The 26,409-nt window shown below is 39.7% G+C and overlaps 1 protein-coding gene across 3 annotated transcripts in view; it reads left to right on the forward strand.

Moving 5' to 3' along the window:
- The first annotated feature begins 434 nt into the window (after positions 1–434).
- The window catches only part of TTBK2 (tau tubulin kinase 2), a 164,055-nt gene continuing 138,080 nt past the window's right edge, over positions 435–26,409 (forward strand). For 2 of the 3 annotated variants that reach the window (XM_080674760.1, XM_080674759.1), the window contains exon 1: positions 435–787. The gene's annotated coding sequence lies outside the window, so the exon portion shown is untranslated. The remainder of the gene's footprint in view (positions 788–26,409) is intronic. The other variant, XM_080674761.1, reaches the window with a different exon arrangement.

A 26,409-nucleotide genomic window follows, 5' to 3' on the forward strand; every position in this document is an offset into this window, starting at 1 on the left:
TCCGATTTTCTTCCGAAAAGCCCAACCCTAGGCTCACAACCACGCATTTATAGAACCACCACGCAAGTTACAGGACACCACTGAGCTCCAATCACCAGTCTCAGAAGCCCTACTTCTCGGCTCCAGCCGGTGGGGAGCTGCGGTTGAGGCTGGAACTACGAGCCCCAGAATTCCTGCGCAAGCGCGCTGCTATTGTGATGCTCCTTTCCCGGCAACTCGCCCTCTCAGGCAAACCTGAAGATAGCGGCAATTCTCCGGTGGGGGGCGGAGACCCTCTCGGTCCGACTCTCCGCCCCCTTCCTGATAGGCAATGGGACCAGCCAACCGACGTGGCGGGTTGGTGACGCGCTCTCCAATCAGCACCTGTGGCGGAGAGGTGGGCGTGCGCACTGGCAGGGCAGGTGGGCTAGGCTGTACCGGGTTGCGAAGGGGGAGAATAACGTCGGGTCGGGTCAGCGGGCGCTGCAGTAGTCGCCGCAGCGGCGATGGGAGCGGTGGGGGCGAGGCGGCGGCGGCGGCGGCAGGAGGAGGAGCGGAGGCTGGCACAGGAGCTGCGGCGGGGGGTGGCCAGCAGCAGCAGTAACAGCAGCAGCCGCCGCCGCCAGTGAACGCGGACCGTACCAGAGGGGACTACCCAGACGGCCGACCCTCGAAGCCGCGCTCCGTCCCGCCGCAGTCGGCGGCGGGGGATGGGTAGGCGGCGGCGTTCCCGCCTGCTGAAGGTTGACCCCTGCGGGTCCCGGCCCTGAGCCCTCTGCCCGAAATCCCTGCGCCCGCCACGGCCCAGGTAGGACACACCCCCAGAACCCCCAGGGCGCGGCCAGGGGGGATCCTCGGCCCTCGTCTTCCTCCAGCCTGGCCCGCTGCTCTGGCCACCCTCCTCGCGCACTGACCGACCCTGGTGCGGAGGGAAAGGGTACGGAGACTCCTCGGTCGCTGCCCACGCCCTGGGCTTGTGCCAGTGCCAGTCACTCCACATCGGAGATCGGCTGCTGCTCCCCAGTTTCCCCGAAGGCGTGTGCCCCGTTGCCCCAGAGGCTTTTGGTGTCTTCATTGAACTTAGAGGGTCGCGAAGCTTCGCTTTCTTCCTCTCTCGGTGTGTGACCCACATATCACTTGTATTCATGCTGCTTCTGGTGTCAGGACTGAACACGGGATTCTCAGGCTATTCTGAGCGCCTCTCTCCTACTCCACATCCCCAAACGTAATAGCGGGTCATCGGGCTATAGAATCTGTCTGCTGTGTAGTAACGACAACGGAGGCCGTCACTTTCTGTTACTTAAGGTGCGAAGTAATGAGCTGCGGGATTTGCTCGTCATTTGGTTTGACTAAGATGATGTAGACACCCTGGGTTGCTGTGGGAGGGACAAAAGACTCCATACATATGTACTCCACACATACCAGAGAAGTAAATAACCCATTAGAATGCCATCATACTTTATCCTACAGTGAAGTTAATTTTGTTTCAGTCGTGGCTGCAGTAGAGGTAAAAATGACATTGAGTTGTACTTTGCTTTGAATTAAAGTTGATAGGTGGCAGCCGTTCCGGTATTAACTCCTCTCGTCGCTAGCTTTAGAAATTGTTCTTTCTTTGAACATTAAAAGAGGGCAGTTTTATTATAACCTGTGTATTATATAAAGATGTTTTGATATTCGATAGAAATTGCGTTTTTATACATGTGCGAGGATCACATTATTATGAATGGGCACATGTATACACACGCGGGCGGAGGATTCCACTCTGTGTTTTGTTACAGTGTTTGGTTCTGAGCCATTAATAACAGTTGCATTGGTTTCTCAAAACACTGATTTGCCAGGATAGACCACAAAGATGTGTTTGCTGTTTTCTTTTGGCTAAATAGAATAGATAGTAACGTTTATTTGGAGGGGAGGGGAGATGGGAGATTGATTTTAAAGAATTGAGGGAATTGTATGCTATGTGTGGTGTTTTTTTTTTTAAATATGTTTTTATTGATTTCAGAGAGAGGAAGGGAGAGGGAGAGAGGGATAGAAACATCAGTGGTGAAAGAGAATCATTGATCAGCTGCCTCCTGCATGCCCCACACTGGGGATCAAGCCCTCAACCTGGGCATATGCCCTGCCTAGGAATCCAACCTTGACCTCCTGGTTCATAGGTCCACGCTCAACCACTGAGAACCCCTGCCGGCTATGCTGCTTTTTAAAAAAAAAAAAAAATAGAGAAGCAGTAATGATGACAAATATTACTTAATATGACGAATCTTGAATACATCTTAACTCTAAAAAATTTTCAAATAATATGTGCATGGACTTGAATGGCATAATGTGAGCTATTCAAATTGAAAACATACTGAAAGGATTTCCCCCTTATTTAGAACCTTATGTTTTTCTGTATGATGCATTTTTATCAAGGCATTGAAAAGGATGTTTGAAGCATAGTTATAAAGGAAAGTTTAACATTTTTAAAAATTTTATTATAGAATGTTAGGATATTCCTTTTCCTCTTTCAGGAAAGGAGAAATAGAAGTCCCGGGCTATATTAATTTATAATATCGAATTGAAACAAATTTGATCTTTAGTAGGGGGCTAAAAATAACATATCTTGATCATTATCTTGTACTATGGATAATATATAATTTAGTGAATTTCCTATTGTATTATGTGACTTAAGATTTTTATGTCATCTTTCCACTTTCTTTTAAATACTGATGATTATAATGCCTCAGGAAGTCTTCACGAGATTAGGCTAAGTTGCATTAGCAAATTGAACTCAATTATATAGGGCTTCAAATATCTTTAAATGTAGTGTTAGAAGTGGAGTTTGTATAATTTAGACAACTTTTACATAAAAATGCCTAAAATGTGACAATTAGTGATAGATTGTTGGCTTTTCAGTGTAGACGAATATTATAGAACCAAGTTCCTCCCCACTCCCACCCTCCATCATGGAATTTAAATTTAACTCTGGGGGGGGACAATTAGTGATAGATTGTTGGCTTTTCAGTGTAGACGAATATTATAGAACCAAGTTCCTCCCCACTCCCACCCTCCATCATGGAATTTAAATTTAACTCTGGGGGGGGGGGAAGCAGGCAATTCTTTATATAAGTTTTATAACGTTAAAAAGTAATATATAGACATGGCAGCTTGATTACAATTCTTGGGAGACTTTGAGCTGGAATCACCCAACTAAGATACTTTGAGGTGAGATGATAAATGTTTGTTGCTTAAAGAAAAAAGCAACGTATAACAAGGGAAAATGTTTAATGACCATTATTAAATTAGTGGGAGTTGAATTGATTAGCAAAATAAAACAGCCTTTGAGAATTAATGGGAATATTAAATATAGTTTACTTCCTTCCCCATTTAAAAAAAAAACTTCGAGAAGAAAAATTGTTTTATAGATATGTAGCAAACAATCTTTTTGTTGTTTTTTTTTTAATGTTTTTATTGATTGTAGAGAGAGGAACGGAAGAGAGAGAGAGAGAGATAGAAACATCAGTGATGAGAATCATCAATTGCCTGTCTTCTGCAGCCCCCTACTGGGGATGGAGACTGCAACCTGGGCATGTGTCCTGACTGGGAATCTAACTGTGACCTCCTGGTTGGTGGGTTGATGCACCACTGAGCCCCACAGTGTGGGGGTGGGCTGTAGCAAACAATCTTTACAACTTGAGTGTATGTTACTCAAAGTTACTCCATTCTATTCCTTTTTTTTGCTGTTTTTCACCTCTAGTTTGACTCAAAATATAGATGGAGCTATGTCAGTTTATTTGGTTAGTAATATTGTAGGACATCTTCAATTTTTATAAGTTTTTTAATTAAACATTTATACTGTTTTACTTGCTTGTTATCTTCTGTCATTATCCATTATATTGTAAACAATAGTGATGACAGTGGTAGATCCCCCTCCCCCCACCTCTTCCCAGACTTCGTTGGATAGAATCCTTGTGTTGTAAATACTTTTGACAGTTTTTGTACTTTAAATACCCAGTGCTTTCAGGTTAAGTATCATACTTCCATATTTGATAAAAGAGCCTTTAAGTCTTATATGAAAAGTTGAGTTTTTAGAGCTACATTTTGAGTCTAAGTACAACACATATTACCACTTGAAAGTTTCTGTCATTAATATCTTTTGATCCTTGATTGTAGGTTTAAAATGCAGATTGAAATTGTATGTTTACATAATGTGAATGTCAATTTTGCTAGAAAATTTCATCTCTTAAACAGATTAATTTAAGCAAACGTGTGTGTGTGTCTGTGTATTTTTTTTAGAGAGGGATGAAGGGGTTGGGAGAGAGAAGGAGAATGAGAAAGAAGCATCAGTCAGCTGCCTCCTGTATATGCCCAGACCAGGGATCAAACCCGCCATTTTTTGGTGTATGGGACGGTTTATGGGATGACATTCCAACCAACTGAGCCATGCTGGCCAGGGCTATCAACATTTTTCAATGGCAAATAAGGAGGAGATGAAGAGAGCAACATAGGAAAGAAATGAGTACCTAAAGAGAAAAATATAAGCCATATCTCCCATGAATTTGATATGAAAAAAATTATCTGGAAGCTAAATCACATGGTAGATAATAAGTCAATTAGGACTTCATTTCTGCTACTTGTCTAATACTTGAAAAATTCAACATGTCCAAGACAAAAGTCAGCTGTCTTTTACCTTCTTTAATTCTATAAATAAAAGTATAACTGTAGCCCTGACTGGTTTGGTTCAGTGGATAGAGCATCGGTCTGCGGACTGAAGGGTCCCACGTTCGATTCCAGTCAAGGACATGTACCTTGGTTGCGGGCACATCCCCAGTAGAGGGGTGTGCAGGAGGCAGCTGATCAATGTGTCTAACTCTATCCTTCTCCCTTCCTCTCTATAAAAAATCAATAAAATATATTGTAAAATATATATGTATATATAAAACTGTTTAGTCATCTCAGCTCAAAAATTTCATTTCTTTCTTTTTTGGCTTCCTCTTTCTTGATTCTAACTAACATAAAACCTCTCCTTTTCATTTCCACTGCTGCTGCCTTAAGTTAGCCTCTCTGAACCTCATTATATCATTTTAGAACCATTGCAATAGACTCATCCATTTATTTATTAAACTAGAGGCTCAGTGCACGAATTCGTGCACCAGTGGGGTCCCTTAGCCTGGCCTCCGGGATTGGGCTGAAACCGGCTCTCTAACATCCCCTGAGGGGTCCCAGATTGCGAGAGGGCGCAGGCCAGGCCGAGGGACCCCACCAGTGCACGATCCAGACCAGGGAGGGGCACAGGAGGTTGGCCAGCTGGGGAGGGATTGCGGGAGGGCTCCAGTGCATGTCCAGCCCATCTTGCTCCATCCCGATCAGCCAGACCCCAGCAGCAAGCTAACCTACCAGTCGGAGCGTCTGCCCCCTGATGGTCAGTGCTTGTCATAGCGAGCAGTTGAGTGGCCTTAGCATATCATTAGCATATTACGTTTTGATTGGTTGAAAGGCTGACCGGTTGACCGGCCGACCTGACACTTAGCATATTAGGCTTTTATTGAACAGGATATTTGTTAAGTATCTACCATGTTACTGTGCAGTGAGACAGAAATGATCTCAGTTTTAGAGCTTATAAAACAATAGGAGCAGACAGTTGTAGAACATGGAATTAGAAGTGTTCCAAGTGTCATGAAAACAAAATGCAGACTACCACATGAGCATGTTAATAGATAGACCTAACACCTGGGAAGTAGGTGCAGGGAAGTAGTTTTCTGTTTCATCAACCATAAAAATAGTATTTTTTTAAAAGTTTATTCTACATATTCTATCAGATTCAGAAGTTAGTGGCTATATGATAGCTCTAAGTAGTTAAAAAATAAATGTTTTTAAATTTAAAACATTTAATAAAAATTAGTAAATGTTCACACAACTCCTTATACAACTTTAGGTCCTTTTAGAATGTCAGAAGACTTTGAAAACTTTTGTCCTAAAGAGTCCATCTCTCCCTTCAATATGGGTTTCTACTTGGGGTTCTCCCAGGCCTCAATTGCTTGAGTACTGGCAGAATTCCTGTTATGTTTCACATTCTCTGTTTGAACTTCAGAAGTTACTAGTAGGATGAGGCATTACCAGTAGGAGGGTATGTAAGGTTACAAGAAAGAGGTCTTCTAGGAAGGAAGTTAGAATCTCTCTAGCTAGAGTCCAGCCGTATATAGGTGAGTTATAAAATGTAGAAGTAATTAGGATCTAATTTGAATATCTTTATAAGTTTAAAAATATGTAAATACATTTGTAAATCAAGTAAAAATATATCCCTTATATGCTGGCATCTACTTTTTGGTTTAGAAAATGGGGTTAGTCTAGCCACTAACCTCTTAACATTAATAAATGTTTACTAAACAAATGAATATGAACTGTTCATTGTGCACTAAATGAGATTTGAATCTGTTCTCATCTCTACTATAATATACAACCTTAGATTACTTAATCTCTATTTGCCTCAGTTTTGCTCTTTTTAAAAAGAGAAAATTAATATACTTTAAATCCAGGTAGAATGACTATCAGTACAGAGAAGGTTCGGTATTGATTTTTTTTTCTTTGTGTTAGTGGGAGGATCGTAGACACATGCTTTGTTTGGTTGACCTGGCTACAGTACATTTTACTGAAGGAAGGGTCTTATTTATTTAGTGTTTTCCTTACAATCTGGCCATATAAATTACATTGTACTTCTGTAAAGGAAGAATTTGTTTATGTGTTGTTAGCATGGTAGCCAGGCAAAGCAGAACTTTTCTTCTGTTGTAATTGTAACCATGCTGACTTGTAAAGTTTCTCTTTAATAGACATTTTACTTTCTTGAATATATTTATTTAGCCCGGAGATATTCCATGCTGCTGTGGAAGTATAATTTACCTCCTGTAAAAGTGTAGAAGGAACAGTTATAGTGTGATTGGTCACTAAATTTTGTTTCTCTTTTGCTATCAGCAGTTTAGAGTTTTATTCACAAATCTTCATCTCTTTTTACTAACTTTTTAGAGGCTCTTGCTAAAACCTATGGGTTCAAACAAAAACAAAATTTCACAGGATCTGTCCTATTCTGACCCTTATTTCTGTTGTTTACATTAGTATTATTAGATATCTTGAAAACTTAGATGGTGTGTAGTTTTTATAAACTTGTGTTTATGCCTCAGCTTGTTTATTTTAAAGCATAACTTAGATAATATTTTATACTGTGAAAAATGCATTATTTTGACTTTTGAGATATATGATATAGCCATTATATCTAACTACATTTTAATCTATTTTAAGAATGTAGATCAGGCATTCTAAATATTATTTACTTACATAATAGATCATGATAACTGTAGAAAGTATATGATTTTTTACTTTAATAATAGGGGGTTGTTTGGAATATTTATAGTTTTCATTAAATTTGGAAAATTTAAGACTTTTTTTTTGCTTTCTTTTTCCCCAGGATGCAGTGTCTCTGGGCTCATAAACATTTCTAGAAATTAAAATGTGTACTTGCTAAAAGTGGAGAGAAACTTTATATAAGACAGTATGGTTACAGTAACTGACAACAAAATAAAAGAGTAAATAACCTCTTTGTTGTCTCCTTCTGGAACTCCAGTTATATTTGTGTATAATATATATTAGGCTTTTTGATGTTCTCCTGTAGTTCACTGATGCTCTGTTTGGTTTTTGTCTTTTTCTCTCTCTGTTTCATTTTGGATAGTCTTTTTCTGTATCTTAAAGTTCACTAATTCCCTTCCCCATCCACCCCTCATGGTTAATCTGGTGTTAATCCCACCCAATGTATTTTTAAAAAATATATTTTTATTTATTTCAGAGAGGAAGAGAGAGGGAGAGAGAGATAGAAACATCAATGATGAGAGAGAATAATTGATCCGCTGCCTCCTGTAAGCCCCACACTGGGGATTGAACCCGCTACCCAGGCATGTGCCCTGAACCATGACCTCCTGGTTCATAGGTCACTGAGCAACCCTGGCCAGGCCCATCCAATGTACTTTTTATCTCAGCTACATACTTTTCATGTCTAGAAGTTAATTTTCAAATACCTTCCATTTCTCTCATGCTTATGCTTTTCTGTGTTTTCTTTACTATATTGAATTTATTTATAATAGCTGTTTAAAGTCCTTGTCTGCCAATTCTATCACCTATACTATTTCTGGGTCTGCTTTTCTTGAGTGATATTTCTCTTTGCTTGCAGCCCTGGTAATTCTGTTTGAATTCCAGACATTGTGATTTTATATTGTTATGTGTTGGATATATTTGTTTGTTTTCCTTTAAATATTTTGGGGCTTGTTCTGGGGTATAGTTATTTGAAGATAGTTTGATTCCTTCAAGGCCCTCATTGTTTTTGGTCTTGTTCACTCTGGTGAGTACACAAACTATTCACGGCCCTTTGTGAGCATCATGGATTTTTCCACCTGCCCCTTTCCCGTGGTCCTTTCCCTGGCCTTGATTGTTTCCTCACACACGTGCACTGATAAGTACTCAGCCAAAGCCGTAAGAGGAACCCTCTCTAGATATCCAGAGCTCATTCTTTATGCAGCTCTCTCCAGTGTTCTGCCCTGCCTTGGCCTCCCCAAAACTTTCAATTCTGTTTCCTCAACTCACAGAGATTCCTGGCCTCTCTTTGGGTTCCCTGTTACTGTGCTGTGTCCTGGAAACTCCCTAGGGGCTGTGAGGTGGGGGCAGTTGTAAGGCTTACTTCACTTGTTTCCATTCTCTTATGGACCCCTGTGTTGTACTGCCTGTTGTCTTGTGTCTAAAATCCATTGTTTCATTCATATATTTTGTCTGTTTTTCTAGTTTGTAGGTAGGAGGGTAAATCTGGTCCCTTATACATTGTGGAGGCCAGAAGCTGAAATGGTCTGGTGGGTATATTTAAATCTCAAAGAGAAGTCATATTTTACAGTTATGGTATCACTAGAAATCTATATATTATCTTTATGCTCAAAAAGAGAGTAAAAATATTTTCTTACCCTTTAGACACATCTTAAGCTCTTTTGATGATTAATTCTAGCACTTCCCATTGAGATTAAAATTGTAGGTAAAAATAAATTTCCTATTTTTCTTTTAAAGAGCAGAATCTTACATAAACTATATATGGCATTTATAAAACCACGCTGTTATCTGTTTAGTGAATTATCTAGCTTCCCTCCAAATGTAGGATAATTTTGAATTGTATTACTTTAGCCTATCTAGATTATAGTAGTCCTAACCAGACTTCCTTTCCTCTTATACTATATCCTTCCTTGTTCTGAAGTCCTTCAGTGGCTCTCCCTTGTCTGCTGAAATAGAATAAAATCTATCCTGTATCTAGCCTGATTTTTAGTCTTAACTCAGTTTACCTTTCAGGTCTATGTATTCTTTATCCACAATCAGAACTCTTTTCCTTTTAGACTAATCTCCTGCATTCAGTTACCCATGCACTTGGATGCTGTGCTCATTTCCTTTGCTTACCTCCTCAGTTGGTTAGATTCTGCCTTGAAACAAACCATTCCAAAGTTTAGAGGCTAAAATAATAATCTATTAGTTAACTATTCCATGGGTTGGCAGTTTGACTGGGCTCGGCTGAATGGTTTTTTTGAACTTGTCTGGGCTCACTTTGTGAGGTAGCTTGGGTTTCTTCACAATCTGGGTTCCAAACCAGCAAAACAAATTTCCAATGCATAAATGCTTTTCAAGCATCGGGGTCATGTTTGCTGATGTCTCATTGGTCAAGACAAGTCACAGAGCCGAACCTGATTTCCAGGATGGAGAAAGAAACTCTGCCTCTTGATGAGAGTTGCAGCCAGGACAATTGTAAAGGGAAGGATATTGAGGAATGGAAGGAATTTGTGGCTATTTTGCAATCTACCAAACCACTATAAATCCTCTCTACCTCCTCTGAGAAACTATATGATCACACTGTCCCATGCATTATACCACTTTCTGCTCTTTAATGTATTCATAGTAATTTATTGAGTGATTATATGTTGAATTTTTAAATTGACTCTCAATTATTTGCTTGAGGACTACAAAATCAAGCAAAACGTATAGGAGGTGAAAGACATTTCAATCATTAAAAATCTGTTGAGCCCAGCAGGTATTGCTCAGTGGTTGAGCATCCACTTGGGAATCAGGAGATCACAGTTTTGATTCCTGGTCAGGGCATGTGCCCAGGTTGCGGGCTCCTTCCCCATAGGGGCATGCAGGAGGCAACTGATCAATGATTCTGTCTCATCATTGATGTTTCTGTCTCTCCCTCTCCTTTTCCCTTCCTCTCTGAAATCAATGAAAATATATTAAAAAATTATTTCACTCTGGCTGGTATGGGTCAGTGGTTGAGCATTGACCCATGAACCAAGGGGTCACAGGTTTGATTCCCAGTCAGGGCACATGCCTGGGTTGCATGCCCACTGGGGGCATGCAGGAGGCAGCTGATTGATATTTCTCATCAATTTTTAAATCTGTGTATCCCTCTCCCTTCCTCTCTCTCTAAAAAAATCAATAAAAACATATTTTAAAAAATATTTCAAAAAAATCTATTGAAAAGTTCTGTAAAAAGTATTATGCTAGTACTAAAAATACAAAGATGTGTATATTTCTGCTCTTAAACTAAAAATATTCATAGCTTAATAAGAAGACATTGTAAATTGTGTATGTGATTCTAAGCCTTTTTTTAATTTAATTTTTTTCTTTATTGATTTTTAGAGAAAGAGGAAGGGAGAGGGATAGAGAGATAGAAACATCAATGAGAAAGAAACATCATCGATTTGCTGCCTCCTGCATGTCCCCCCTCCCATCCCCCCCAACCCCCCACCCCAGCGATGGAGCCCACAACCCGGGCTTATGCCCTGACTGGGAACTGAACCAGCAACCTCCTGGTTCATTGGTTGACGCTCAACCACTGAGACAAAACAGCTGGGCTAAGCCTATTTCTTTACTCTGAACCTAGATTTCTGTTTCATGCTCAACTCACAGGTTAACTGGTTTTTCACCTTGCATAGATTGGACAGTCTCCTGCTGTCTATCACACTGCTAGGTGGTTGTTGCCTATTCTGTTTTGTGTATGGCTTTCCCTCCTTCTGGTTTATATGATTATACTACCTGTTACTGTTCTTATATGATTATACTACCTGTTACTGTTCTTAAGATATAAGCAGTAGAAGATATATTAATCATAGAGTACATAAAACATATCTTTTAAAGAATAATAGAGTACATAAAACATATTTTTTTAAAGAATACTAGAGTACATGAAACATCTTTTAAAGAATAATTATAAAGCCAAGTGGTCAAGAAATAGAACATTGCCACTCGGCTGGTGTGGTTCAGTGGTTGAGCATCGACCCAGGAACTAAGAGGTTGCTGATTCAGTCCTAGTCAGGGCACATGCCCAGGTTGTGGGCTTGATCCCCAGTAGGCGGGTATGCAGGAGGCAGCTGATCGATGATGTTCCTGTCTCATTGACGTTTCTATCTCTCTATCTCTCTCCCTCTCTCTCTCTAAAAAAAAAAAAAAAAAAAAAAAAAAAAATCAATAAAACATGTTGAAAAAAAAGAAACATTGCCAGCATCTCAGAAGCTCCCTTGTTTATCCCCAAAGAATCCATTCTTGTGATTTTTGTGAAAAATCATGTCTTTACTTTTTTAAAAGACTTCCTATCTATGTTTGCATCCCTGTTTAGCATAGTTTAGTTTTGCTTATTTTTGAACCTTATATAGAAGGACTTATATTGTATGTATACTTTCATTTTACCTGATTTTGTCTTTTGTGAGATTCATTCATGTAGTTCAGTATAGCAGTAGTTTCTTCATTTTCATTTTAGTATAGTTTTTGTGGTAGGTAGAGTAATGATCCCCCAAAGATATTGATGTCCTACTCCCTAAAACTGGTGAATATATCACACTAGAGGCCTGGTGCACGAAATTTGTGCATGGGGGTGTGTGTCCCTCAGCCCAGCCTGCACACTCTCCAATCTGGGACCCCTCGAGGGATGTCCAACTGCCTGTTTAGGCCCGATCCTACCATTTAGGCCCGATCCCGGTAGGATCAGGCCTAAACGGGCAGTCGGACATCCCTCTCACAATCCAGGACTTCTGGCTCCCAACTGCTCGCCTGCCTGCCTTCCTGATTGCCCCTAACCACTTCTGCCTTCCAGCCTGATTGATGCCTAACTGCTCCCCTGCCAGCCTGTTTGCCCCTAACTGCCCTCCCCTGCAGGCCTGGTCCCCCCAACTGCTCTCCCCTGCAGGCCTGGGTCCCCCCCCCCAATTGCCCTTCTTTGCAGGCCCGGTCGCCCCCAACTTCCCTCCTCTGCCAGCCTGGTCACCCCTAACTGCCCTCCCCTGCAGGCTTGATTGCCCACAACTGCCCTCCCTTGCAGGCCTGGTCCCTTTCAACTGCCCTCCCCTGCTGGCCATCTTGTGGTGGCCATCTTGTGTCCACATGGGGGCAGCCATCTTTGACCACATGGGGGCAGTCATCTTGTGTGTTGGAGTGATGGTCAATCTGCATATTACTCTTTTATTAGATAGGATAGAGGCCTGGTGCACGGGTGGGGGCCGGCTGGTTTCCCCTGAAGGGTGTCCCAGATCAGGGTGGGGGTTCCCTTGGGGTGTGGGGCGGCCTGGGCGAGGGGCCTGTGGTGGTTTGCAGGCCGGCCACGCCCCCTGGCGACCCAAGTGGAGGCCCTGGTATCTGGGGTTTATTTATCTTCTATAATTGAAACTTTGTAGCCTTGAGGAAGGCCTGCCGAAGCTTGCTTCCTCTATTGCCGGGGGCAACTCAAGTCTCCTGCTCTCTCCAGCTCCATGACTGCCGCCATTTTTGTTGGGATTTATTTATCTTCTATAATTGAAACTTTGTAGCCTTGAGTGGAGGCCTGGGCTGGCCAGGGTGTGCAGGAAGCTTGGTTTCCTCCATCGCCGGGGCAACCCAAGCCTCCTGTTTGCTCCGTGGCTGCATCCATCTTGGTTGGGTTAATTTGCATACTCACTCCTGATTGGCGGATGGGCGTGGCTTGTGGGTATAGCAGAGTGATGGTTAATTTGCATATTACTCTTTTATTAGATAGGATTATATGACAGAAGGGACTTTGCAGGTATGATAAAGTTAAGGTTCTTGGGATAGAAAGATAATCTTTGATTATCCGGGTGGGTTCAATATAATCACATATAAGAGGAATGCATATATAAGTTTGTCAGAGAGAAATAAGATGTGATGATAGAAGGAAGCAGAAGTCAGAGAGAGATTTGAAGATGCTGCTCAACTGGCTTTGAAGATGGAGGATAGGGCCATGAGCCAAAAATGGCAGACAGCTTCTAGAAGCTAGAAAAGGCAAGGAAATGGATTCTCCTCTAGAGCCTCTAGAAGGAACATAGCTTTGTTGACACCTTGATTTTAGCCCCATGGAAACCTGCCTGGACTTATGATATCCAGAACCGTAAGATTATAAATGTGTGTTGCTTTGCCACTAAACTTATGGCAATTTGTATGTCAGCAGTAGGAAATTAACTATTTTTTACTGTATGAATATACTATAATTTATCCATTCTTCTCTTACTGGACATTTGGGTTGTTTCAAGTTTTTGGCATTTATGGATAGTGTGGTTGTGAACATTCTTGAACATGTTTTCTGGTACACATGAGAGAAGAGTGTTTGTAGGATATATACCTAGGAAAAGAGTTACTAGGTCACAGGGTGAGCATATGTTCAGCTCTACTTTATAATACAGAACTATTCTCCAAAGTACATTCCTACCAACAGTGTATGAGAGTCTAATTTTTTATTTTTAAAGAATTTCTTTGATATTCACTATGATAATGCTTCCTCCCTTTATGTAAGTGGGTACTGAGAATTTGCTTAAAATCAAACACATTTGGGATCTAATTTATACTTTTTCCAATCTAGAAATAGTAGGTGGCATTGGTTTATTTTTATTTCCTTTTTGATCAGCTAATTTTTCTATTAACTTGCTATAACTTAATTTGTAATTACAGTTGTAATTTTTCTCTTGCTAACAGAAACATTTTTATATAAATTTGATAAATAATCTATATATATGAAAGCCAAGCAACCAGAACGACAGAACGACTGGGATGACTGGTTGTTATGATGCGCACTGCCGCGGCCAACCGGCTGGATTGGGGCCCCAATCGGCCCCTCCCTCCAGCCGGCCCCGGCCCTGATCGCCCCTCCTTCCCCCAATTGGGGGCAGGGCTGGCCAGCCAACCTCTCACATTCCTCTCTCCCAGCCCCACAGGCCCAGCCCCAATAGGCCCCAGGCGGACCAGTCGGACCCCACCCGTGCATGAATTCGTACACTGGGCCTCTAGTCTATAATATATGCTAATTAGACCAGACGTCCTTCCTGATGAAGCCGGGGCCGGAGGGAAGCCAGCCCAGGTCCCGGGTGCCTGCAGGCGGCCCAAGGGAAGCCAGCCCGGGTCCCTGGTGCCTGTGGGTGGCCTGAGAGAAGCCAGCCCGGGTCCGGGTGCCGGAGGGAAGCCAGTGCTGGCAGCTGGGGGAAGGAAGGCCTACTCTTGCACGATGTTTGTGCATTGGGCCTATAGTAGTTGTATAATAGGTTTAATTGCTAGGCCTTCATGCAAACATGATAATTTCCTTTTATCAACACTCAGGCAATACAGGGACTGTTTTAGACTGTCTGTAAATGTGACTGTTTTCCCTTCTATTGCTTAAAAAGCATGCAAAATGGGGAACTACCATTTATTGAGGATAGACAATGTGGTAGGCACTATGATAAACACTTTTCAAATATCCTACATCAGCGGGTTGCCAACTGGTGGTCCGTGGACCACTGGTGGTCCATGAGGTCTGAAAGGTTGGTGACTGCTGTCCTACATTATCACTTTCAATCCTTAGATAGCCACTGTTCTTATCCCCCCCCCTTTTTTTTTATAGATGAGGAAGTTGAGGCAGAGAGACATTAAGTAATGGGTTCTAGGTTACACAGCCAGGATTTGAGTCTAGGTAGTCAGGTGTTAATATGTATTTTGTGGGGGATTCCTTGGAGTTAGAGACAGTAAGCACACTGCAGTGTTACATTATTTTCTCAAATAATACTCTTGTAGGGGGTTCTCTTCATTAAGTGGGGTTTACTTTGGTTTATGTTTTTGGAATTCTTATACGATTTTTTTTATCCATTTGCCTTTTACACTTCTTATTCTTAGTTTCATTCTCTGTTTATTTCTAATTTTTCTCTCATCTTTTTTGTTACATTTGTATATGTGCATCTATATGACTTTTAAATTATGTACAGTTTGATGTTTCATTTTCAGCTGATTAACTTCACCAAATATCTATCTATTTGATAAAATGCAAAGTTCATAAATTTTTATCTTGGTAAAGATTATAATGATTATGATATGGTCTTCATCTTCATGGATTGTCCTTGTTTACTTATTAATTTGCCAGCTACTCCTTCTCAATCTTTTTCTACTTACCAAATGTTTTAAATGATTTTCACCACATGTTATTTTACAAGTTGAATATCCATTTAGTATGTTCTGTCCATATTTTGATCTTCTTTGGTTCTGTTTTGTCAACACTTCCAGATTTAGCATCATTGTCTGAATTCATTAGCATGCTCTTTACTCCTTATTTTAGGTCATTGATGATATTTCCAAGGAATTTATTTAATTCTTCTCTTTTAGTATCTCGATTTTTACACCAAAATAGATTGATTTTAAGTTATTAGCATTACTGAAAAAAATGAGTCCTACGTAATTATTTGACAGCATATAGCCAAATTACATTAATTTTTCAGATATAATTTGTGATATGGAATCAAAAAGAATCTGTGCTTCAGGTACAAGTTTGAGATACTGTTGCCCCATACCAATGAAGACTGGTAGTGTATTAGTTATCTATTGCTGAATAACTGCAGAACAAATTACTACCAAAAACTTGTGTTTTAAAACAACATTTCTTTTTTTTTTTTTAATATATTTTATTGATTTTTTACAGAGAGGAAGGGAGAGAGATAGAGAGTTAGAAACATCGATGAGAGAGAAACATCGATCAGCTGCCTCTTGCACACCTCCTACTGGGGATGTGCCCGCAACCAAGGTACATGCCCTTGACCGGAATTGAACCTGGGACCCTTGAGTCCACAGGCCGACGCTCTATCCACTGAGCCAAACCGGTTTTGGCTAAAACAACATTTCTTAATTTCACAGTGTCTGTGGGGCAAGATTTGACTCATCTAGATAGTCTGTTTCAGGGGCAGTCGCAGGCTGCAATAAAGGTAGACTGTAGTCATCATAAGGCTCAACTGGGGAAGGATCCATTTTTAAGCTAACTGATGATTGTTAGATTGATTCAATTCCTTGTGGGTGGTTGGACGGAGGGCCTCGGTTCCCTGCTAGATGTTGGTACCTATTAAAAGTGGAATCAATACTGCTAGCAGAGGCTGCCCTCAGTTCTTTGCCGTGTGGCCTTTCCTTGGCAGCTCGCTTCATCAGAAGATCAAGCAACTAGGAAGAGTCAAAAAAAGAGAATGTGAGCAAGGTAGATGTCACAGTCTTCTATAGTACATCTGGGAAGTGACATCCTATCACTTGCTGTATTCTAACATTAGAAGCAAGTCACTAGATCCACCCACATTCAAGGGGAGAGGATCAGCAGCACAAGATGGGGTTCATGGGGAGCCATTTTAGAAGTCTGGTACAGCCCTAGCTGGTTTGGCTCAGTGGATAGAGTGTTGGCCTGCGGACTGAAGGGTCCCAGGTTCAATTCTGGTCAAGGGCACATGCCTAGGTTGCGGGCTCGATCACAAGTAGGGGGTGTGCAGGAGGCAGCCAATCAATGATTCTCTCTCATCATTGATGTTTCTATCTCTCTTTCCCTCATCAATCAATAAAAATATATTTAAAAAAAAGTCTAGTACACCTTGGTAGCTTAAAGCATTCTGGGCTTTTTTCACTAGAGTTTATTTCCTAATTGGAACAGCTGTATTTTTTTTCATTTATTTACTTAAGTGTTCTGAAGGATTTTATCCAGATACCACTTTGTTCCATGATCTTCCCACTGGTAATTTAAAGTGAGATAGATCTTGGAGCCTGTGGAGGCCTGCTAGGAACAGGACTTCTATAATGACAAATACATATGTCCAAGGCCATTTTTGCTGGCTATGAGTGGGATCTCTAGAACCAGAGGGAGCACACAACTCTTCTTAAAATTGAAGATGTCTAAGCTCGAAATGAAACAGTTCTATCTAGGCAAGAGATGTGCTTATGTATACAAAACAAAGAACAACACAGTGACTCCTGGTGACACAAAACCAGAGTAATCTGTGGAAACTCGTGCTCATGGAAACAGTGGCATGGTTCATGCTAAAATTCCAAAGCAACCTTACTGTTAAGGCCATTGGACACAGAATGCATGTAATGCTGTATCCCTCAAGGATTTAAGCTTATTGAAAAGTAAAAAAACAAAATGGATTTGTCCTCTTAAAATATACGGGGTGTGTGTGTGTGTGTGTGTATGTATGTATGTGTGTGTGTGTATCTATCTATCTATCTATCTATCTATCTATCTATCTATCTATCTATCTGAGGGGTACCTAGTAGTCCTATTTAAAATTTGAATTTTTTTTGCTTTGTTAAAAATATGCATAAGGTTTACTATTTTAAGTGTACAATTTAGTGGCATACATTCACATCATTGTGCAACCATCACTACCATCCATCTCCAAAATGTTTTAATGTTCCCCAAATGAAACTCCATACCCTAATTGCCTATTAAATACTATTTCCTCCTCCTCTCAGTCCCTGGTAACCACCAGACAGAAACTTCTTTCTATCCATAAGAATTTAACTAATCTAGGTACCTATAATAAATGGAATCATATGTTTTACCTTTTGTGATTGGCTTATTTCACTGAGCCTAATGTCTTCAAAGTTCATTAATGTTGTAACATATGTAAGAATTTCCTTCCTTTTTGAAATATTGAATTGTATGTACTACATTTTGTTTATACATTCACCTGAAATTTGGGATGGACATTTTGTATAATAAAAAGGCAGTATATACTGAGGCAAAAATTTAAAGATTTAATAAAGAGTTAAATGTCAAATAAATAACTTCTTCTAAATTTCACTTTGTTACCCACACTGATCTGTAATTGAACAATGGCTCTCTTTTTAGGAAGTTCTGTGCTGGAAATTCTGAAAACTGATAAATTATATTTGGATGAGTTTAAAGTGAATGATGTATTTCTATACAGTACTTAATGCTGCCTTAATATGAAGTTACATTTTGTCTGCTTCAAAGCAAAATCAACTGTAAATTAATCTGTTCTGCAGACTACAAATATGTCACCAACATTTTGCTGATGCATGTGGATGTGTCAGGATTAAATTACTATCTTACCTGTATATATAAAAGCCTAAGTGATTTTGACCACCGGATGACCAGCCCGTCGGGGGGGGGGGGGGGCAGATGCTCAATGCAGGAGCTACCCCCTGGTGGTCAGTGCACTCTCGCCGCAGGAGCATCGCTCAGCTGTGTCATGCACCAGAGGCAGGTCTGACAGCTGGTGAGTGTTGTTGCTGCAGCACGAGCCTCTCCCGATTGGGACAGACTGGGCGCGAGCCTGCGGCTGGTGCAGCGGTGCTGGGATGACCAGGAGCAGTAGGCAGCGTTGGACTGCCGGTTTTGGCCTGATCCTCGCAGGCCACGCCAGGGGACCGTAGTTTAGAGAGTAAAGAGCAGAAGTGGGGATCTCTTTACTTTTACCCTACATACATCATTAATTTTGAAGTGAATTTATTGTGGCAATCATATTTATCTTGAAAATCTCTGTCTTTTCAGGAGTGCATTTAGATCATTTATATATTTATTCATTATTTATTAAAGTTGACATACAACATCAGATTTGTTTCAGATGTATAACATAGTGACTCAACACCTATATACCTTACACAGTGATCACTATAAGTCTAGTAACCATTTGTCACTGTATAGTTATTATAGTGTTATTGATTATATTCCCATTGTTGTACATTACATTTTGGTGATTTATTTATTTTATAACTGGAACTTTGTACCTCCAAATATTTTTTTTTCTTTTTTCACCTTTCCTCCTGCCACCCTTCTCTCTGGCAACCATCAATTTGTTCTCTGTATCCATGAATTCATTTTTATTTTGTTCTGTTCGTTTTGTTTTTAAGATTCCACATATAAATAACATCATCTGTCATTTGTCTTTCTTGGTCAGATTTATTTCACTTAGTATGATACTCTTTAGGTTCATTCATGTTGTCTCAAATGGCAAGATTTCATTTTTTATGGTTCAGTAATATTCTGCTATATATCTTATTTGAGTAATATTCCATTATATACATTTGAGTAATATTTTATTTCTATAATAATGGAATATTATCCTATATAATAAAAGGCTAATATGCAAATTGTACCCTCGACCAGGAGTTCGACCGGGAGTTTGACCGGGGGGCGTGGCTGGCCAGCCAACCTTCCATGTCCCCTGCCCCTGGCTGGCCCGGCCCGATGGGCCCCGATTGGGGCCGGCCGGCTGGACCCCACCCATGCACAAATTCGTGCTCTGGGCCTCTAGTTTTATACACTGAGTGACCAGATTATTATGATCTCTGAACGCATAATAATCTGGCCACTCAATGTACTTCTCTTGAGCACCTCATTTATTTGATATCAAAGATACTATAAATCATGCACCTGATCAGTTTTCCCCTTTGCACTGGCTGATAGAAAGCTCAGGGCAAATAGGTGGTTGATCTCCAGCAAAAGTCTAGAATACTTTTGGTACCCATTTGAGATACAAATACACTGAGTGGCCAGGTTATTATGCATTCAGAGATCATAATAATCTGGCCACTCAGTGTATATTTACAATGGAATATTACTCAGCCATGAAGTGAATACGTACACACATACCCCAGATCTTCTTTATCTATTTATCTATTTATAACTTTCATATCTTGGCTATTGTAGATAATGCTGTAGTGAACATAAGAATGCATATGTCTTTTTGAACCAGTATTTTTGTTTTCTTTGGATAAATGTCCAAAGGTGGAATTGCTGGTTTGTATGGCAGGTCTATTTTTAATTTTTTGAGCAACCTCCATACTGTTTTCCATGGTGACTGCACCAGTACAACCCACCAATAGTACATGATGGTTCCCTTTTCTCGAAAACATTTATATGTCTTTTTTTTTTTTTTATAATAGCCATTTGGCAGGTGTGAGATATTATCTCTTTGTGGTTTGATTCGCATTTCCCTGAGATTAGTTATGTTAGGCATCCTTTCATGTGTCTGTTGGCCATTTACATGTCTTTGGAGAAACGTCTATTCAGTTTTTTTTTTTAAATGTTGAATTGTATGAGCTCTTTATATATTTTGGATATTAATCCCTTGTGGGATATATCATTTGCAAATATCTTCCTCCATACAGTAGGTTCCTATTTCGTTTTGTTGATGGTTTCATTCATTGTGCAAAAGCTTTATAGTTTGATGTAGTCCCATTGGTTTATTTTTGCTTTTGCTGTTCTTGTTGAGGAGACATATCCCAAAAAATATTGCTATGACTGATGTCAGAGAGTTTACTGCCTATGTTTGCTTGTAGGAGTTTTATGGTTTCAGGTTTTATATTTAAGTCTTTAATCCATTTTGAGTTTATTTTTGTATATGTTGTAAGAAGGTGGTCCAGCTTTATTATTTTTTTTGCATGTATATGTCCAGTTTCCCCAACACCATTTATTGAAGTGACTATCTTTTCCCCATTGTCTATTCCTGCTTCCTTTGTCATAGAATAATTGGCCATATAATTGTGGGTTAATTTTTGGGATTTCTGTTTAGTTCTATTGACCTATGTGTCTGTTTTTGTGTCAGTACTATACTGCTTTGATTACTATAGCTTTGTAATATAGTTTGAAATCAGGAAGCATGACACCTCTAACTTTGTTGTTCTTTCTCAAGATTGCTTTGATTATCTAGGGTCTTTTGTGTTGTCATGTATATTTTAGGATTATCTGTTGTAGTACTGAGAAAAATACCATTGGTATTTTGATAGGGATTGCTTTCACTCTATAAATTGCTTTAGGTAGAATGGATATTTTAACACTGTTAGTTATTCCAATCCATGAGCACACTATCCTATTTATTTGTGTCTTTAATTTTATTTCATCAGTGTCTTATAGTGTTCAGAGTACAGGTCTTTCTCCTCCTTGGTTAAATGTAATCCTAGGTATTCTTTTTGATGCACTTTGAAAATGGGATTTTCTTAATTTCTCTTTCCAATAACTCGTTTTTAGTGTACAGAAACACCATAGATTTTACTTTTGTATTTTACAGCTTTACTGAATTTATTAGTTTTTTGGTGGTCTTTAGCTTTCTATATAGAGTATCATGTTACTATTACTAGTACAGGTTTATTTCTTTCTGTCTAATTTGGATGTTTTTTCTTTTTCTTGTCTGATTGCTATGGGCAGGACTTTCAATACTATGTTAAATAAAAGTGGTGATAGTGGGCTTCCTTGTCTGGTTCCTGATCTTAGGAGAAAAACTTTCAGGTTTTTATTGGTGCTAGGATGTTATTTTTTATTTATTTATTTATTTTTATTGATTTTTCAGAGAGGAAGGGAGAGGGAGAAAGATAGAAACATCAATGATGAGAGAGAATCATTTATCAGCTGCCTTCTGCATGCCCCACACTGGAGATCGAGCCCGTAACCTGGGCATATGCCCTGACTGGGAATAGAACCATGATCTCCTGGTTCATAGATTGACGCTCAACCAATGAGCCACGCCAGTCGGGCTATTTTTATTGATTTTAGAGAGAGAGGATGGGGAGGGAGGAGAGAAAGAGAGAGAGAGAAAGAGAGAAACCTTAATATGAGAAAGAAACATCTACCAGTTGCCTCCTGTACGTGCCCCTAGGTATGTGTCCTGACCGGGAATTGAACCTACAACCTTTTGGTGCACGGAACAATGTTCCAACCAACTGAGCCACTGGGCCATGGCTAGCTTAACATGTTCTACTTTATTTCATTTGTTTTTGCTTTTCACTATGTCTTATTGTATAGTTTCTTTTTAAGTGGTTGCTCTATCTAATTTTTATACCTATCTAATTTTTCAAAGTCTACTAGAATTATTATATTACCTCTCCAAGGGGAATGCAATCACCATCATATAGATCTTTCTAACATTTCACCTTTTTGTTGTAGTAGTCTTATGAATTATATCTGTGTACATTGAAAATTCAGACAGTGTTATAGCTTTTGTTCTTAACTGTCAAGCATATTTTATTTTTATTTTATTTTTTTTTTTTAAATGTATTTTATTGATATTTTACAGAGAGGAAGGGAGAGGGATAGAGAGCTAGAAACATCGATGAGAGAGAAACATCGATCAGCTGCCTCCTGCACACCCCCCACTGGGGATGTGCCCGCAACCAAGGTACATGCCCTTGACCGGAATCGAACCCGGGACCCTTCAGTCCGCAGGCCGATGCTCTATCCACTGAGCCAAACCGGTTTCGGCTGTCAAGCATATTTTAAAGAATATAAGAGATTAGTCTGTTATATTTGCCTAGGTTTCTGTTGTTCTTCCTTCATTCCTGTTTTTGTAAGTTTCCCTTTCTTCCCTTTTTCAGAAGAAATTTCTTTGATAATTATTTCCCAGAAGCTCTGCTGACAACACATAATCTTAATTTTTCTTTATCTGAGAATATGCTTAGGGGATTTTCCCTGGATAAGGAATTCTGGGTTGAAAGTGCTTTTTCGTTTTAATACTTTAAAAATAGTTTTCTATTTCTTTCTAGTTGTTGCCTTAGGTTTATATATATCTTGTTTCTTGTGATGTGTAATACAAACTATTTTATTTTCTATGCCATTTATTTGTTGGAAAAATGGTCTTACTGTCCTTTAGGATACCCAACATTATGCATTTAGCTCATTGTATCCTCATGTTGAATTTAACATGTGCTCCTGGTCCTCTTATTTTGTAACGTGATAAGTAAATCTAGATGTTTGATTAGATTTATGTTGTTTTTTTGTTTTCTGTTGGTGGGGACTTTAAGAGTGGTACTGAGCCTAGTCAGTTTGGCTCAGTGGTGAGAGCGTCAGCCCAGGACTGAAGGATCCCAGGTTCGATTCTGGTCAAAGGCACATACTTCCGTTGTAGGCTCAATCCTGAGTGTTGGAGGCAGCGAATCAATGTGTCTCTCTCACATCCATGTTTCTCTCTTTCTGTCTCTCCCCATCCCTTCCACTGTCTCTGAAAATCAATGGAAAAAATATCGTTGGGTGAGGATTAACAACAACAAAAGAGTGGTACTAAGAAAAGTTTGTTGCCTCATATCAGGAAAATTTTGTTGCATCGTATCCATTTCCTGCTTTTTAGTGAAGTTAAGATTAATCGATGGGTTCAACTTGATCCTTCTCTATTCAAGTTCCCCATCCACCTTTTTTTTTTTTAATATATTTTTTAAAAAATATATTTTATTGATTTTTTACAGAGAGGAAGGGAGAGGGATAGAGAGTTAGAAACATCGATGAGAGAGAAACATCGATCAGCTGCCTCCTGCACACCCCCTACTGGGGACGTGCCCGCAACCAAGGTACATGCCCTTGACCGGAATCGAACCTGGGACCTTTCAGTCCGCAGGCTGACGCTCTATCCACTGAGCCAAACCGGTTTCGGCCCATCCACCTTTTTTACCTTATGATTTTAGCAGCCATTGATGGTCATTGCCTAGATTCATTATTTAACCAGGGATTGGAATTCTTTAAAACAATTTTAAAAAAATCCTCACTGAGTATGTTTTTATTGATTTGAGAAAGAGAGGGAGGGAGAGAGAAACATCAGTGTGCAAGAGAAACATCAATTGGTTGCCTCCTGTACATGCCCCAACTGGGGATCGAACCCACAAGGTATACCTATTTGCCCTGACTCGGAATGGAACCAGTAACCTTTTGATGTATGGGAAGACACTTGATTTTCTTTTTGTTTTTAAATTGACATTTAGAGAGAGGAAGAGAGAGGAAGGGGAAACAGCGATTGGTTGCCTCCTGTACATGCCCTGACCAGGGCTGGATTTCTTAATTCTAGGTGATTTTCTAATTCAATCATTTCTTCTGCTTTTATTAGCCATGATTATTCTCTAGGGAATAAGCTGCCCTCATCATCTCTTTGGTTTTCCAGAAATACTGTTCATATCAGAAAGGTAGGATGAATGCTTGATTCTTTCTACTTATTTTCCAATTTTCAGAATGGTTATATCCTAGCAACCTCCAAAGTTGACCAAAGAGGAATTTTCTTCTTTTTTCTTTCTTGAGTATCACTGTGAACTTATGGATGTTTATATTTTTTATGTTTTCCTGTCATTGCATTCTTGTATATGTTCTGATTGTTTCATCCTTGGCAAATGAGAATCCTTTCAGTTGTCTCTGATTGCCTTTTAATTTGCTTGCGGTAGTATCGTTAACATTTTTGCTTTCTCATTTGACAAGATGTCTTATATTTAGTTTGTGTACAGTTTTCTGTGCCAAACCTGGAATAAGCCATTTCTCCAAGGAGAAATTGCACACGTGTGTTTCCATTGATTTTATTTTAGTGGGAAAGGACACTTAGAGTTTACAATTTAGAGGCACAGGTGCTCATTGCTACTGAGTTATCATTGCTTTTAGGCCTTTTCAGGCCAATCGTCTTAATGCCAAATCTTTTACCATAATTTTTTGTCTGATACTTTTTATGTAGTTTATTCCTAGGGGCATTTCCTGGAACAATAATTTTTTAGTTCTGTGTGTTCATAATTGTTTATTTTTTTTAGCCTTGAAGGTTAGTTTGGCAGGATAGAACATCCTTAGCTCACATTTTATTTCCTTGGGTATTTAAATATATAATTCTGTTGTCTACTAATATAAGCTATGTGCGCCACTGTCTGTCATCAGTCTTAATTTTCTTTCCATTATAAGTAATTTGTACTTTTTGCACGATGCCTGATGATTTCCCCCCACCCCCCTTTAAAATTCAGTAGATTTATTAGGCTGTGTCTTGGTGTTGAGCTTCTGAGTTGTTTTCTAAGGTATATGGTATACCATTTCAACATACAGATTTAGGCTTTTTTATTTCTAGAAAATTTTCTTGAATTATAGTGGCTAGTATTTGTTTTAATTTATAGCTTTGATTTGGGGTGGGCAGTCTATAAGATGTATTTTATATTTACTTTGCCTTTTACTTATCACTTTTAATTGTTTAAAAATGTGTGTGTGTTTTTCATTTTTCTCCTTTTTCTCCCTTATTGTATGGTATCTTCTCTCATGTCTTTTCTAGCTGAGTTGTCATTTTTATTTCATTTTTTATCCTTTTCGGTGTTCACTCAGGTTTCCTTTCATGTCTTCCTGTTGCCTAGCGCTCTTAATTTTCTAATTATGATGTATGTTGTCTTAAAGCTTCTTTTTTATATTTAATTTGTTCCGTAATCTTAGGTCACAGTTCTCATCTCCTTTAGGCCATGTTTTTCTGCTGTTTCTTCATTTTCTATAGGTGGGCTGTTCATGTTGTTATTCTCTTTTCCTTACAATATCAGTATATTGGGTTTGATAAACAGCCTTTTTCTGTGGCTCATGTTTATTTCCTATGCATTTTAAGTGCATTATGTAACATTAAAATTTTATTAGTTCTGATGATGATAAGCTCTGACTTACAACCTATCTATCTATATATATATAAAAGGCTAATATGCTAGTGTCTCTCTGACTGTCCGACTGGTCACTCTGAGGTGCACTGACCACCAGGGGGCAGACGCTCAATGCATGAGCTGCTGTGATGCGCACTGGCCAGTTACAAAGAAATGGCACTGTGGACCTGGCACCGACAAAGCAACACTTGGCTTCCCCCAAGTGGGACACAGGCCCTGCCACCATAACGGAGCGATAGCCCACCAAATCGCAGCCAACGCTGCTGAGACCCCATGGTGCAAAATGTGGCCCACAGCCCAGCGCAGAAACAGTCGCTGTGGGCGATGGGTAATGACATCATGTAGCAACGCCCAGCTTCCTCTCCCTAGCGACTAGCCTCCTTGGAGTTTCTTCAGCCCAAGAACACGACTTGCTTTATAGCCAGGTGCAAACATTTTACACTTTAACCAAATGTCTGTGAAGCGTTTTCCTGTGCCTCATCTCATTTGATCCTCACAGAAGTCCTGGAGTAGGTAGATAGGAGACTTGGTAGAATCCTATTTTCATTAGCCAGAAAATGGAGATTTAGAAAGTTTAGAAACTTGACCTGACTGAAAAGAAGTAAGAAATGGTGGACTTTGAAAATGATTTCAGGTTTTCTCACTGTGCAGATTATAGTCTAACACTGCTACAGTTAAATATTTCACCCTTTGTTCTCCCTGCGTGATCTACAATAACAATCTGCTTCGTGTTGATATTTACTGCTGTGT

This window comes from Plecotus auritus (assembly GCF_963455305.1).
Source record: "Plecotus auritus genome assembly, chromosome: 1".
Classification (NCBI taxonomy): Eukaryota; Metazoa; Chordata; class Mammalia; order Chiroptera; family Vespertilionidae; genus Plecotus; species Plecotus auritus.